Source organism: Denticeps clupeoides, chromosome 19 (assembly GCF_900700375.1).
Source record: "Denticeps clupeoides chromosome 19, fDenClu1.1, whole genome shotgun sequence".
Classification (NCBI taxonomy): domain Eukaryota; kingdom Metazoa; phylum Chordata; class Actinopteri; order Clupeiformes; family Denticipitidae; genus Denticeps; species Denticeps clupeoides.
In genome coordinates this window covers 5,962,820-5,977,516 of record NC_041725.1, presented here as the reverse complement: position 1 = coordinate 5,977,516, position 14,697 = coordinate 5,962,820, and the positions used below count along the sequence as shown (strand labels likewise).

The 14,697-nt window shown below is 39.4% G+C and overlaps 1 long non-coding RNA gene across 1 annotated transcript; it reads right to left on the bottom strand.

Moving 5' to 3' along the window:
• Nucleotides 1–13,633: 13,633 nt before the first annotated feature.
• LOC114769508 (uncharacterized) lies at nt 13,634–14,472 on the bottom strand. Its single transcript, XR_003743225.1, has 3 exons — nt 14,298–14,472; nt 13,864–14,223; nt 13,634–13,768 (listed from the first exon to the last, which is right to left on the bottom strand). It is a non-coding gene; the product is annotated as an uncharacterized LOC114769508 (long non-coding RNA).
• Nucleotides 14,473–14,697: the final 225 nt, after the last annotated feature.

The window sequence follows — 14,697 nt, the reverse complement described above, 5'->3', positions numbered from 1 at the left end:
TATTTAGAAGAGAGGTCTGTGATTTGTAAGTGCTATTTTAAAACGTTCTGAACGACCCCATAGAGACGGAACTGCTTGAAAATTCGGCTTTAACCAGGCCAGCCAATCACATGCGAGCACCGTCTGGTCGGCTGATGGGGACCAATCAGAATGCGGGACAGAACTCAAACAAGTGTCCAGTCCAAATTCTGATCAGCCTGTTGAACATAAGTAATGTAGCTTATTCAATATGAATATTAGAGTTGAGCGAGTGGAATAAAGGGAATTAAAAAATCCTTTTAATAAACTGTTATATGTATATATGTATATACAGGGTGGGCCATTTAAATGGAAACACCTTAATAAAATGGGAATGGTTGGTGATATTAATGTCCTGTTTGTGGCACATTAGTATATGTGAGGGGGCAAACCTTTCAAGATGGGTGGTGACCATAGTGACCATTTTGAAGTCGGCCATTGGATCCAACTTTTGGTTTTTCAATAGGAGGAGGGTGACGCATTAAATTTATTGGTAATTTCACAAGAAAAACAATGGTGTGCTTGTTTTGAACGTAACTTTATTCTTTCATGAGTTATTTACAAATTTCTGACCAATGTCACCAACCATTCCCATTTTATTAAGGTGTATCCATAAAAATGGCCCACCCTGTATATTATATATTCAATCAATTGTTCTAAATATCATAATTGATAACAATACATTGAGTCATGTAATTAACATACTCATAGTAAATATATATATTTTTTTAGTCCTCTGCCTGTGACTTGAATCTTGAATCTTGAATCCCCTAATCGATTTAGTCAGTAGTCAGTTGACAGCAAGCGCCATAGCAAAAACTTCAAAAGTGCATCAGTCCCAACAAGACTTTCCTTGCCCAGAAGGGCATTTGACCTCCACTGTTTTGCACAATTTTGTCTTTTTGTTACACATGACAGTGAGATGCTGTTCCTGTTGGGCAGTGGAGAGACCTTTTAGTCACTAGATGGCACCAATGACCCAAATAAAAACTACATTTTGGACACGCGTACGCAGGCAGAGTGATCTATGCCACGTTAAATCTTCATGAGACGCTCACGGCAGCTAAAGATCTCCCATTGCCAGCTTACCTCTCCTCAACCGGCAGAGGTTGCAAGAAAGGGTTCATCAGCATGAGTTTGCAGCTGATGGGGTAAATTGTCCATGAGAAATGCAGCAGCAAAAGGAACAATTATCCATCACTATCAATGGATGTGGTGACAAGAGGGCCTTCAGTGAAAGATGGAGTACTATTGTTCGAGAGCTTCTGTGCTCTGTATGAAGAATAATGCCCTTGTTAAGCATGAATATGGGCTTCCTGGTTTAAGGTTTGTAACTGAAACTGACTGAAAGAAAGATTAGGTTAGGTTAACTTTTTTTTTTATTCTGAGGGCAGATGAGCTCACAGAGGTCAAGAAAAAGTATTTTGATTGACTAAAAACATTCCTTAGATGAATGCTTAGATGAATGAGATTATTGTGCCGATGGCTTAGAGAGTTGTCACATTCATCATGCCAAACGAAGATGCAAAGGGGGGAACTCTGCATTCGGCTCTATTACTGGAGCACCTTCCCCCAACCCCACACACCCGTGCGCACACATGCACCGATGTCACACATGCACTCACAAGCAATTTGTTGGCACAGAAAGAACTGGATATACTCACTAAGGATGTATTTCTCAATCGGGTTGAGAATTTGGAGGCCGACCCTGTTATGCGTTTACTCATTTGGTGAGTTCTACAGTTTTTGTTGACTCGTAGTTTCACTGCAAGTTTAGTTTTACATTTAAGATAAGTTACAATGAGCTCTGATTTGTATTGTGTATTAAACTTACACACAGTATCATTGCTCACTGTAGTGGTCAAACCATGGTAGTTTGGCCCAACTGGGCAAGTCAGAAGTAATCTGAAAAAAAAAGGATTTTAACTTGTTTAAATCTACGTTGTCGTTATCAGAAACCAGTGTACCTTTTGCCCAGGGTAGAAAGCAGGATGACAGATGCAGCATGAAGCTTTGGACAATGTCCTGCAATGTCCTTGTGTCCTGTGTTTGTGACCACCTACCTAAACATTGTCGTTGACACCACTTCCAATTTTAAAACTTAAAATAGAAATTCTAAAAGGCATCAAAACTATGAATGAACACATGTGGAGTTATGTACTTAACAAAAAGTGGAGACCTGTTCTCCACAGTCAATGATCGAGATGGTTTGGGGTGAGCTGGACCGCAGAGTGAAGGCAAAGGGGCCAACAAGTGCTAAACACCTCTGGGAACTCCTTCAAGACTGTTGGAAAAGCATTTCAGGTGATGACCTCTTGAAGCTCATCGAGAGAATGCCAAGAGTGTGCAAAGCAGTAATCAGAGCAAAGAAACTAGAATATAAAACATGTTTTCATGTTTTTTTTGTTAAGTACATAACTCCTCATGTGTTCATTCATAGTTTTGATGCCTTCAGTGAGAATCTACTAATGTAAATGGTCATGAAAATAAAGAAAACACATTGAATGAGAAGGTGTGTCCAAACGTTTGTCCTGTACTGTATGTGCTCAATAGACATTATTGTTTCCTGGTCTCTATAGTATCTTATCATTAATGTACACAATGATATTAGTATTATGCAATATTAATGTTGTGTCCACATCCCTAGGCACCGGCCAGTGCAGAAAAGATCCTGCCCAGCAGTTCCGCCTCTATGTTTAGCACTGGGAGCTGCGTTGCGGACAGTGACCTTGTCTGCGGGCATTACTTGAAACACCTTTCCTGTCTTCCGGACAGGCCATTACAGGAAATGACTGCTGTTCCAGTGCACTGGCTGCAATTATTGTGGTAGAAAAGTGCTTAGCTGGTGGACCATTTTTAAATGATCTCGGAAGACTGCCATTGCATTTAAGTGAGGTTAATGTCTAACCACGTTCATCATTTCTAAGAACGTGTCCTTTCACTTCTCCCCCAAACCTCTTATGCACCAGGTTTATTCAATATGTGATTTTTTTCTTTTTAAATGAGGTTTGTTCGCAGAGGATTTGTAAAATGCATTGGGAGACAAATGACACAGAGAAATCATTCAATATATTTAATTTTACTTTAAGATTAAATACAAAATAAATAAAATTCTTTCTATGGCAGTGAAACACAACCACATAGCCACTCGTTTGCTCTCAGAAGTGTCCTACACATTCAACAGATTTATTTAAAACTGAATATATATAAATATATTGATGTTATTTTTTAGACTGCAATTTGTCAAAATCTCTACAAAACAATCAAACCTCAGTTGACACTTTCACGGTCCACAGTGTGCTTTTTCAATTGCTGTACATTTCAAAAAACATTTTTTTCCAGCTAAAACCAAATGTCCAATGTAGACACCTGTACCTCATCTTCCTTCACTGTGGCGCAACCTTCTGCATAGATCAAAAATTCACATCTCCTCCATACTTTCATACATATATTAATCAGTTAACTACAGTCGAACCTTTTCATTATTGCTCCTTGCTGCTACAAAGGAAATCAAAAGCCTTTTTCAGAAATACAATTTAAATATTATTTATTTTACTTTTTACGGTCACAATAGAATGCTCAGTTTTGAGCAATATGAGAGCCGTGTTCTTTAGCCTCATGTCAATGAATGGAGCACAACTGTTGTTCTATAATAACAGTGGTATTATATTTGAATTGTCCTTCACAGGACATTCTTGTGATGCCCAGGTGCCAGGACACATAGGTTGTCCTACTTTATTCAGATATATTATATGTATTGTAACAGTTTCTATTCTCTTCTTTAAGACTTATATTATTTGCACATTAGAAAATCAAGCTGAACAACATTTGAAAAGCTAAAACATAAAAGTTGCTCCTTTGGGCATGGACAGACAGAGGTGCAGACCTCCACAGGAAGAGCAGATGGTCCTGGGTTTGCTGCAGGCTCTCTCTCGGTCCCACTGCTCCCTGAACCCTGCATGACCATTCCACTGCACACAATGGTCAATTTCTTAAACCACATGCATGAATACGTTTTTCTTCCCCCTTACCAACTATACACCAACTCCTATAGGCTGATTGCGTGTCACAACACCCCTCAACAGATTTGTAATGTCTGTGCGCTCATTTGGGATCGCATTTATAGGGTCAGGGTAGAGTAAGTTACACTGGTTATACTACTGTGTATCAGTGTTTCTGTTTTGGCCCAAAATACTGTAAGTAATGAAAAGTTTAAAATTTGTCTCAGCTGCTGTCAAATAATTGAAAATTAAAATAACATTAATAACTGACAGATTTCTGCAGAAAATAATTCAGAATTATTCATTTGCAAGGTAACTTTTTTGGTTTCTACAGACGTCAAAGTAGTGCTGAGTGTTATAACCAGACACAAAACTATTCAAATATATGTTACATTTTACATTTTTAGAATGTCTTAAGTGATTAAAAAAAGTAATCTATAATTTGTTCATTAAAAATCATTTGAATTAAACGTGATTGAACAGATAACAATGTAACAGTTATATAAAATGTCCAAAAACAAAACTGGTTGCCTAGAATGTTATTTGAGTACAAGGATGCCATGTTATGTGAAGTTATGTTACAGTGTATAGTGAAATCCCCATCTGCTGGGCTTAGAGTCTTGGTGTTACTTGGGGTCCCTCTAGTGGTTGATATATATATATATATATTTTTTTTTCAAACGTACTGTAGTTTTTTTTCTCAGTAGGCTCAGGCTTTGTCATTAACCTTAGCATGCCAAGGCAATGGCTTTGTCATTGAGCTCTGTGTTGCATTGGTGTTTGTGCACTGCATTGACTACAGCACTGAAAGTTGGATGGCAGTAAAAAAAAAATGTCACTATATAAAAATTTGTCAAATAGGCATGTGCAATCAGTTTTAATGCAGGTCATAATTGTGGTCCTTTGTGCAGACCCATGCATGAGGTATCATGTTCTCTTCAATGTTCTATTGAGAACTAGGACTTTGTTTCATAAATAGTGTCATTGCATTTGTAGGCAAAAATAAAACTACTATCTGTGATATTGATGCATTGCACCATATAAAAACTTTTATTTTTATAGGTGGCACAGACTCATCTTTTCTTTGAATGTATGATGAGCACAAAATGTCTATTTAATGTGAACTTGTATCTCTTAACTGGATGCTCACACTGGGTATTTAGTATAATTACATGAACACCTATCCTGTGTACTGTGCCTTTGTAAACCATCTTGTATTTTATGTGTATTTTAGTTTTTCAATAAAGTGCACACATGAGCAGACAGAACAGAGTGACCAGTGTATGGGCATAGTCTTTAGCACAATATGTGATCCTATATTCTAATTAATAATGTGAAAATGTTATATATTTACAAAAAAATATTGAAAAAAATACAAATAGCAAAGAAATAATTTTTATGATACCTCAGTAGACCCAACTTTTTTTCTCCATTGTCATGAACTTGTTGAAGTGAGTGATAAAACTAGGCTGGCACTGCTTAACATAATTTGACTGTAAGGTGTCACGATTGTCCCTCTTTCAGTCCTGCATTTATAGTTTTCTTTCTTGGTTGCGGAGGACCAGTCAAATTGTGGTGTAGATGTAAACAAAAATGACCACCAGCAGGTTGAGCACTGTCCCGACAATGCCCAGAATTGCCAGAATCCTCTCTTCACGGTCATCTGCAGTCTCCTCTGTGATCGCACTGCAAACATGCCGACCATGGGGGACCATCTTTAGGATCACTGTTCCCCACCCCCACAGGGTTTGACGCCTGTCAAGACAGAATAAGAGGCAGCAATGTAAAAGATACAGAGCTCAAAGTAATGCCACAATGAGCGACATTAAAATACAGCCTCACAAGGCCAACTTAACTAGCTTACACTTTTATCCCTAATGTGAATATTATTTGTCTTTGATTGTGAGGATATTTAGTTTGGCAGTGGTGGCCTACTGGGTAAGGATCCGGAGCCGTAATCTGAAGGTTGCCGGTTCAAATCCAGAACCGCCAAGGTGCCACTGAGCAAAGCACCGTCCCCACACACTTCTCCCCGGGCGCCTGTCATGGCTGCCCACTGCTCACTAAGGGTGATGGTTAAAAGCAGAGGACACATTTCGTTGTGTCGCCTTGTGCTGTGCTGCAGTGTATCACAATGACAATCTCTTCACTTTCACTTCACTTTTCACTATTAACTGTACTACATTTAAACACATAGCAGGTGTGAATAGTAACCGTAACTCATGGACCAAAGTTTGAGAGCCAAGGGATTAGTGTATCTGTGTTAAACTACCAAAGGCCTTTTATAATCTTCCCAACAGTAACTGAAAAATTTCAGGAACTGCAAAACACCCAAATAGTAATTATTAATAAATTAATTTGATTTGAGAAAAAACTTTGAACGAATGAATGATCTCCTACAAGGACAAAAGTACAAAAGGACAAGGACAAAAGGACAGATTGCAAACAATATTGCATTGCTGCTCAGAGAACAATAGGGTAAAAGAGTCTCTGAGATGTAGCCCAGACACCCGTCTATGAACCAAGGTTCAAACCCCACTTACTACCATTGTGTCCAACAGCAAGACACTTAACCCTGAGTGTCTCTGGGGGAGGGGGGGGGGCTGTCCCTGTAACAAATGATTGCAAGTCACTCTGGATAAACAACAACAACAACAACAATTTAATTCTTATATAACCCAAAATCACATACAGAATGTCTCAATGGGCTTTGACAAGCCCTACAGTTGACACCCCCACATTTGACAAGGAAAAACTCCACACAAAAAAAGAAAGGAAGAAACCTTGTTAAGGAGTGATACAGAGAGGGACCCCCTTCCAGGGTAGAGTGAGCCTGCAAATGGTGTCATTGCAGGGTTTGTGATGATTTGTACAATAGGAAAGAAAGAATGAAAAAATAATAATAAGTCCTAAACTTGTAGGGTTGGAGAAGTCCATAAAGACATCTGCTAAATGGTATAAGTGTAAATGTCTTTCTCTATACACATAATATCATTGTGTAATGAACAGTTAAGGTAAATCAATGTTTGACATAGTTTTTTTCTGGATTTTCCTGATTAATTGCTTCTTTTATAACCTGACTATTACAAGAGGCATCAGGATAGTTGGATAAGCTCTAGAGAAGATGCACTTTTATTTTACTTGTAACCTGCATCCCATGGTGCATCTTAAGAATTAATCGAGTCTATTTAATAAGGATACAGTACAGCGCAGTGGAATCTGGAAGGTCTGGCTATGTACACGTCGAGTCACATGAGGGCAAATGACACCATAATGCAGTATAATGCTCATGTCAATGTGCATGTTTCATTTTTTCACTAAATCTCCACAGCAGTCTGACAGTTCTATATAGAACCCATGTCGACTGAACTGGGTGGAGGCACTGGGTTCTGTACAGGGTGACAGTGCTGCTGACCATCAATGGGGAGCAGCCACAGCCTGTTTGCTCCATTTGATTAGGTTCTCAATACCACAGTTATAATAGTTTTGGATTTTTCATTAGTTTTAGTATCTATTTCGTTTAGATTTTTTTTTCAAATTCAGTTAGTTTTAATTAGTTTTTAGAGGAAGATTTACTAGTTTTTATTAGTTTTGATATTTTGAAATTGCTTAGTTTTAGTTTAGTTTTTATTAGTTACAGTGTTAGTTTTAGTTTTTTTTTTGTAAATTAGGATATTTGTCAGGTGCATGAATCAAAATCACCAGAATAGCCTTATCCATCTTAGCCCCGATAAGGTTATTGACTCTTGCAGCTCCGGGTGTTTTGAATTTTGGTTCGAGTGAAGTGGTGAACTTTTTGAAGGTAATCGAGTCACACAGTCGTGTAGACATTCCAGTCTTAATAAACATATTTACCAATGCTTCTTCTCATTTGTGGTGTTCCTGCGTATTTACTAGCCAGCAGCTACTTGGTCCATTATGGATGCTGTAGTATCACGTTCCTTTCCCATGTTACCTGGCCTGGCTACCGCTTCTCTTTCGGGGGAGGGCGGGCGAGAGGCTAGCTTGTTCAGGTACTCTTGGTTCGCCTTTTTGTGTGAGCTTTTCAAATGGACTTTCAGATTCGTGGGGTTTTTCCCCTTGAGAAGTATTCCACATATTGTATCACCTGCTTCTACAACAAGGCACTTACTTTTATTTTTGCCACTGTCATAATCAAAGAAATTCAACCCAAAAGGCTTATTACAAAGACGAAAACGAAGGACGTTTTTGCTATGATATTAGTTCGTTTAAGTTCGTTTTGTATACACACAAAACAGTTTCAGTTTTTTTTTTAACTCTTTATTTCAGTTAACGAAAATGCTTTTTCAATTCTAGTTTTAGTTTTATCGTTCGTTTTTGTTAACTATAATAACCTTGCTCAATACACAACAGAAGGCCAAATGGGATTAATGACAGGCAGGTAAACAGATGTCATGGCAGCAGCACAACCCACCGTGGGTCAAGAGATGTAGATGTGGCTCTCCCTCCGTTGCGATCTGATTTAGCCATTCAGCAGTGAAACACAATTATTTCCAACCCAGTTAGGGGAAGATACATGCGGCACCTCCTCCCTCCGGGCCAGGCCGGGCCACGGCACTGCTTGCACATGGCTTGGGTGCCTCGTAATGCTCAGAGGAGGAGAGAAAAAACAACACTGCAGCCCAACCAAATGGCTATTTGGAGAGGGAAAGATGGACGGAGGAAAGGAAAGTATGGGAGTAAAATGAATAAATAAAGAGCAGAATTAGCAGGATTCCTAAATTGTAAACATTTCTGAAATGGTGTAATGGGTGACTTTGCTATGCAAGGGTGAACAGTTTTCCTGTGCCAGTTTCGTTTAATAAAATCGCCTGCCCAGGTCCGATCAGTGGAGCTCTTAAGTTTCTTGTAATGAATTTCATATGGTCTTCAATCCCATTACATGTTATCAATACCATAAAAACTATCCATGTTAATAAATTGGTGTGCATTGTGGGCATCTTTGGTCACTTTGGTAGAATACAACTTTTCAAGGGAACTCTTAAACAATGGGTTATCAGCACTAACTAGCATTATGAATAAAATAAATAAATATTTTTTTACAGCATTGTAGACATGTTATTTAATAATGTCATTTTAGTTCATGCATTATTCACGGCCTTCAAATATGCATTACACAGCTGTCTCCATTAAATATGTATTTAGTATGATACACTTAATGTATATTTACTCTCTTGCAGGGCTAAATAAATAATACACATATTTTGCACATCTTTGTAACTTCCCTTGGACTCAGTAGCTTAGTATAGACTGAAATTCAAATAGACTCATATTTGTCAGTATATTAATTATTAATTGGCACATGATTTCATTTGTCCTTTTAAGGCATTGATATGAAAGTGATTGTTTTTGTCATTGTGATATACAGCATCACACAGCACATGGTGCACACAATGAAATGTGTCCTCTGCTTTTAACCCATCGCCCTGTGAACAGTGGGCAGCCATAAAAGATGCCCAAGGAGCAGTGTGTGGAAGAGCAGTGTTGCTCAAGGGGACCTCAGTGGCACCTCATAACCTTGCAGTTAGGAGTCCTCTTCCTTAAACACAAGGATACTACTGTCCCAGCGTGAGTCACTTTTTATTACTATTCATTTGTCTGGCCTTCCATATAAAGCAGTTTAGAGCTACACACAGCAGTTCAGACCATGGCACTTTTCTTTGGCTTCTGAAGGCCCTTCACGGGCTCCACTCAGATCCAAATGACACTTAACTGGCACATAAATCAATCAGCCTAATTAATGGAGTTAAGTCTGCTTCTAGTACTGATGTAATGAGTCTGTACGACAGCTATATTCACACTGAAATCCTTCAGATTCAAGAAATTTGAGAGAAAGAGGTCAGAAGGTTGCTATAACTGAGTTCCAACTATGATAAAATAATAATGAAAATGACCTGACATCTAAGCCCACAGTGAATCACATAATGTTAATAATACCGATTAAACCGAATGATTTCAAACTGAATAGAGCAGGCCAGTGGGCTGTTAAAAAATGGATCAAGAGCAAATTAGGATTATACTGTAAGTGGTATTCACCTATCTGAATGCATACTGACATCCATTTAAATCACCACAGATTACAAATACATCAGAAAGGGGGAACTATGAACTTTTCACTTTCCTTTTATTCTGCATGTATTCTTAAAGTTTTTTTAGGTTGTAACTATAGTCAGTGAGACAACCACCATGAGTTCATGTTGTCACATCCCAGTCCAAAAATACATTCCCCAAAGGGACTAGTATTTCAGCTTGCCTAACAACTTTATCAGACCTGAGTAGAAATGACAGGGAGTGAGCTGAGAGGAGAATAATGGACACTTTGGTCATAATCATGTTTGCAGCTCTCGTGGCATCAGTACAGTCTTAAGCAGGCCTGCAGGCACATGGAATTATTCACTGCAGAGGCAGGGATGGATGTGCAGTGAAACCCACCCACAAACATCACTGTTTACAAAGGTTGACAGTGATGCCCCCATCCAGCAGTCACTGCATAATGTGCCTGTAATGAGATTCCCCATGGGTGGCAGAGTCTGGACGCTGGCTGGAGAAAGCCCTAAGGGTTGTGCACTCTTGATGTATATCGGCCTTCATTTCTTCCTTTTGTTCTTGTTTTAGCCAGCATCTATAACAATCTCTTAACACAAGGTTACATCAAGATACCCTTGGAATGAGAATGCTGCCATGTTCGAGGCTAATCACTGTTAATGAACTACAACCCTGAAGGTTTGCCTAAAGAAACTGGGCCCTGATTTCAAGTTGCAACATCATATGCATACAGCAATAAGTCTAAAAAAGAAACATCTTAACAGTCTATTTAGATACTCATCCGATCTCTGGTCATCTCTAAACTAGTCTACTGTAACTCACTCCTGGCTGGTCTTCCTCTTAGCCCTAATTGAACACTCTAGCTGGTACAGAACTCTGCAGGACTTTTTTTTCAACTTTTCTAAATTCTCCCACACCACTCCACTGCAATATTCACACCACTGGCTTCCTATAGCTGCCTACAAAGCACATTCCTACCTCAGAACTCTATTTACTCCTCGCTCTGCACCTCAACTTCTCCGATCCTCCAGCACAGCTCGACATGTATCACCATCTCTCAAGGTACTAGGAAAGCATTCATCTAGACTCTTCTTGTTCTTGGCTCCTCGGTGGAGGAACGAACTTCCAGTAGATGACCAAACACCTGAGTCATTAAAGATCTTCAAGTGCAAATTAAAACCTTCCTGCTTAAAAAATATTTGGACTAAAAGTGCTCTTAAATTCACTTTCTATTTTCTAAAAAAAAATGGTTGGGCTCTGAGCTGTTATGAAAATACTATCTACAGATCAGGTCCTTGAGAATCAAATGAGGGATTTCAATGATGGATATTTAAAGCACTTATGTAAGTCGCCCTGGATAAGAGCGTCTGCCAAACGATGTAAATGTAAAGACAACAGTCCACCACACTTGACCCATATAAGTCTTCTACCTCCACTGTGTCACTTGGTATCCCTCAGGGTTCAGTCCTTGGGCCATTGCTGGCCATTTTTTGGTATTTAATGACTTTTTGATTATCTCAAACTTCTTCTTCTTCTTTTGGCTGCTCCTGTTAGAGGTCGCCACAGCAGATCAACCGAGCTGGTTGTCCTCTAAATTAATGTTTTTTTGTTTTGTTTTAAATCAAAACTCCAAAGTTTCATAACAGATGACCTTCATGATGTAACCCTCAGCATTTACCCAGGCTTGGGATTGACACCAAGATATAACATTGTCACAAAACATGATTCTGTTGTCAGGAATCTTTGTGTTTTGTTTGATTTTTCACTTAATTACACCTTCATACAAAATGTTATTCTGTTATCACACTGCATTGACCGCCTCTGTCCATTTTTTGCCATTTAATGATGCTCTAACTCTATTTTATAGTTTCATAATGGTTACTGTAATTCCCTCTTCATTGGCATCCCTGCAAATTCTATAAAGAAACTTCCGAGCATTCAGAACTCTGCAGCCTTCAGAATCCTAACCCATACAAAGCATGCTGCTCACATCACACCTATTCTGTCCCAACTTCACTGGTTACTGGTCCCATCTAGGATTAACTTTAAGACTGTGCTTCATTCAAAGCACTGCGTAACCTTACCCCTTACTCTGCTCCATGCTCTCTCTCAGGCCCTTGAGCAGTAATCTCCTCATCATCCCATGCACCAGACTCTCCACTCTCTGAGATTGGTTCTCTAATGTTATGGCCCTGCAGCTCTGGAACACCCATCCTCAGGCTTTCCATGACTGGTAAAAAGTATTTTTTTCAGTTTTGTTGTTTGTTCTCCAGTATGTAATAGGAAATGTTTAATGAATCCTGGTTAATGTTTTTGAATCACACTTTAATAAACAAAATTGCAAAATGCATTTAAAATGCACCTTGTCTAACAGTATTCAATGTACTGTGTTGTGTGTGCTTGCCAATAGATTTAGAACATTGGGTTGGTATTGTATTCACTAACAAATGTAGAAGATTTGATCTTATAAAACTAAACCAAACAAACTAATAACTAAACTAAACTAAAAAAAAAAAAACACCCCTGCAATCCAGTTGTGCACAATATTTCCTAATCTCTACTCCCTTGTCATATAAAATATATTTATATATATTAAAAATATATATATAAAAATATATAAAAATAAGTCAAATGTACATATGCAACAGGAAATATCAAATAAAAGTTTGTGGGAGAGCAAGAAGAAGGGAAGAGCATTAGAGACGTAAAAGGGAAAGCGGTGGTGTGGGAACGACAGGCTCAGGACACCAGAAGCCTCTTCAGGACGTTTTCTTGTGCTTGGACAGCCGCTGCAGGAAGGAGGCCACAGGTAACGGATTATTGTCAACTCTCCTCCTGCACCTGCCCATATCGCGCCTCTTTCAGGCTAAATGAGTGGCCCAATGTCCCAGCGATATGGCACTTTGACACTAACTCGAGTCTGGCAGTCCATCTCATTTCTTGTTTTATGACACATTTCAGTAAACTCTCCATCATCTCTCCATCTTTGTCTTCAAATAGAACAGGTAAAAACTATGAAATGCTGAGGTGTTCTTTGTGGCTGCTGTTGGATGTGAATTGATTCTGAATGAGTGGATTGACTTTGTTATTACTATGTTATTACAGCCTAACATCGGAAGTTGATGTCAAAAACCAATTGCTCAATTAAAACCAATAACTGCCTCAAGCACATCGAAAGGAATCTATTATGAATTTGTATGTAAATGTTATTTTCAGATGCATATGAAATTCTGTTCTTCTCTCAAATTTAGCAATTTTTCATCCTTAAGATTCAACTCCCGTTTGCTCACAGTAAATCTTTACTTTCTCCCAAAGCTTATGGTTTGCATGTCAGAACTACAGAAGGTAAGAATAGACACACAAACACATACAATAACATGTCCACACGCATGTACACACACACACAAACAGATGATAAATGCACATGTTAACATATGAAAGTGCATGGATTTCAGGGTCTGTGTGTTTACTCACCACACATTGTACCACGGGGCCAGTAGACGTTCCCTGTCTGGTTCTCTACTCTGGTTTCGGGTCCATATCTCCTGCACCTGGCCCAGCCCCCATCCTGCCCCCTCCCGGTAGCCCCGCAGCCTGCTGTCCGTCTGGGCCAGTGCTCTCCCTGTTTGGGGATCCTTTAGTGGTCCTTCTCTGCCAGAAGCAGTCCTGCTCCCTCCTGTAAACTGAAGCAACTCCAGTTCCTAATCACAGTTCAACATGTACCTTGCATGACCAGGGGTTTCTCTCTATACTTTGAGAAATTATGGGTCTTGGCTACCTCTGATGCAGATTTGTTCTGCGACGTTGGGGGAAGTCAGTCCTTGTTGTTGTATTTCCAGTGCGCTGGAGATGTGACAGTTGTGTGTGCTTCCCAAACATGCCTGTCGTCATCAATTTTTCATGGCAACTTCGAGATTCCTGCCGTCTTCGTGGGGGAATTGCACACACTGTCACCACAGTGGTACTGCGTTGCTGTTTTTCTGAGATGCCTGATTGGTCCTCACATCTATAGGTTCAATTGTCTTTTATTTCACCGTGTCCATACCTCTTCAGCTTGTTTAGAGAAGAGATGTTAAACAGGAATGAAGGAATATCTCCAGGTCTCCAAGCAGGGTCAGTCAAGGCTTTTCCTCATCTCCTGGGCAGGAAACACAAACAGTTATTTCTTCTCATGCAATCAGTATCTATGTTCCAATGTGAATCTAGAGTTACCTGGGATGGGAAATCCTGAACTCTCCTCTGCCAGAAGTCGCATTATCAATGCAAAACCAGGAGTGCAACAATAGTCATGTCGCAATTCAGCGGCTTCAATTATTCATCTACACATATTTCTGGGTTTGTCAGTCCTTCTGTTCCTGTGTTGTACTAAAAAGCTGTCTCGTCTCTCCTTTCCCCTCTTTCTCTCTCTCTCTCTCTCTCTCTCTCTCGTCTCAGTCAGTCTTCCTTTCTCACTCACTCCTCCTCCCCCCTCCCTCTGATTTCAGAAGCTCCCAGAACATCAGGCACTCAGCCTCTGCCTCAGAAATTCATTCATAATCCTGCTTCATAAATTCCTCATGGTGCTGTCATGTGCACATGCATACACCAACACACCCATTCTTGCACATGTATG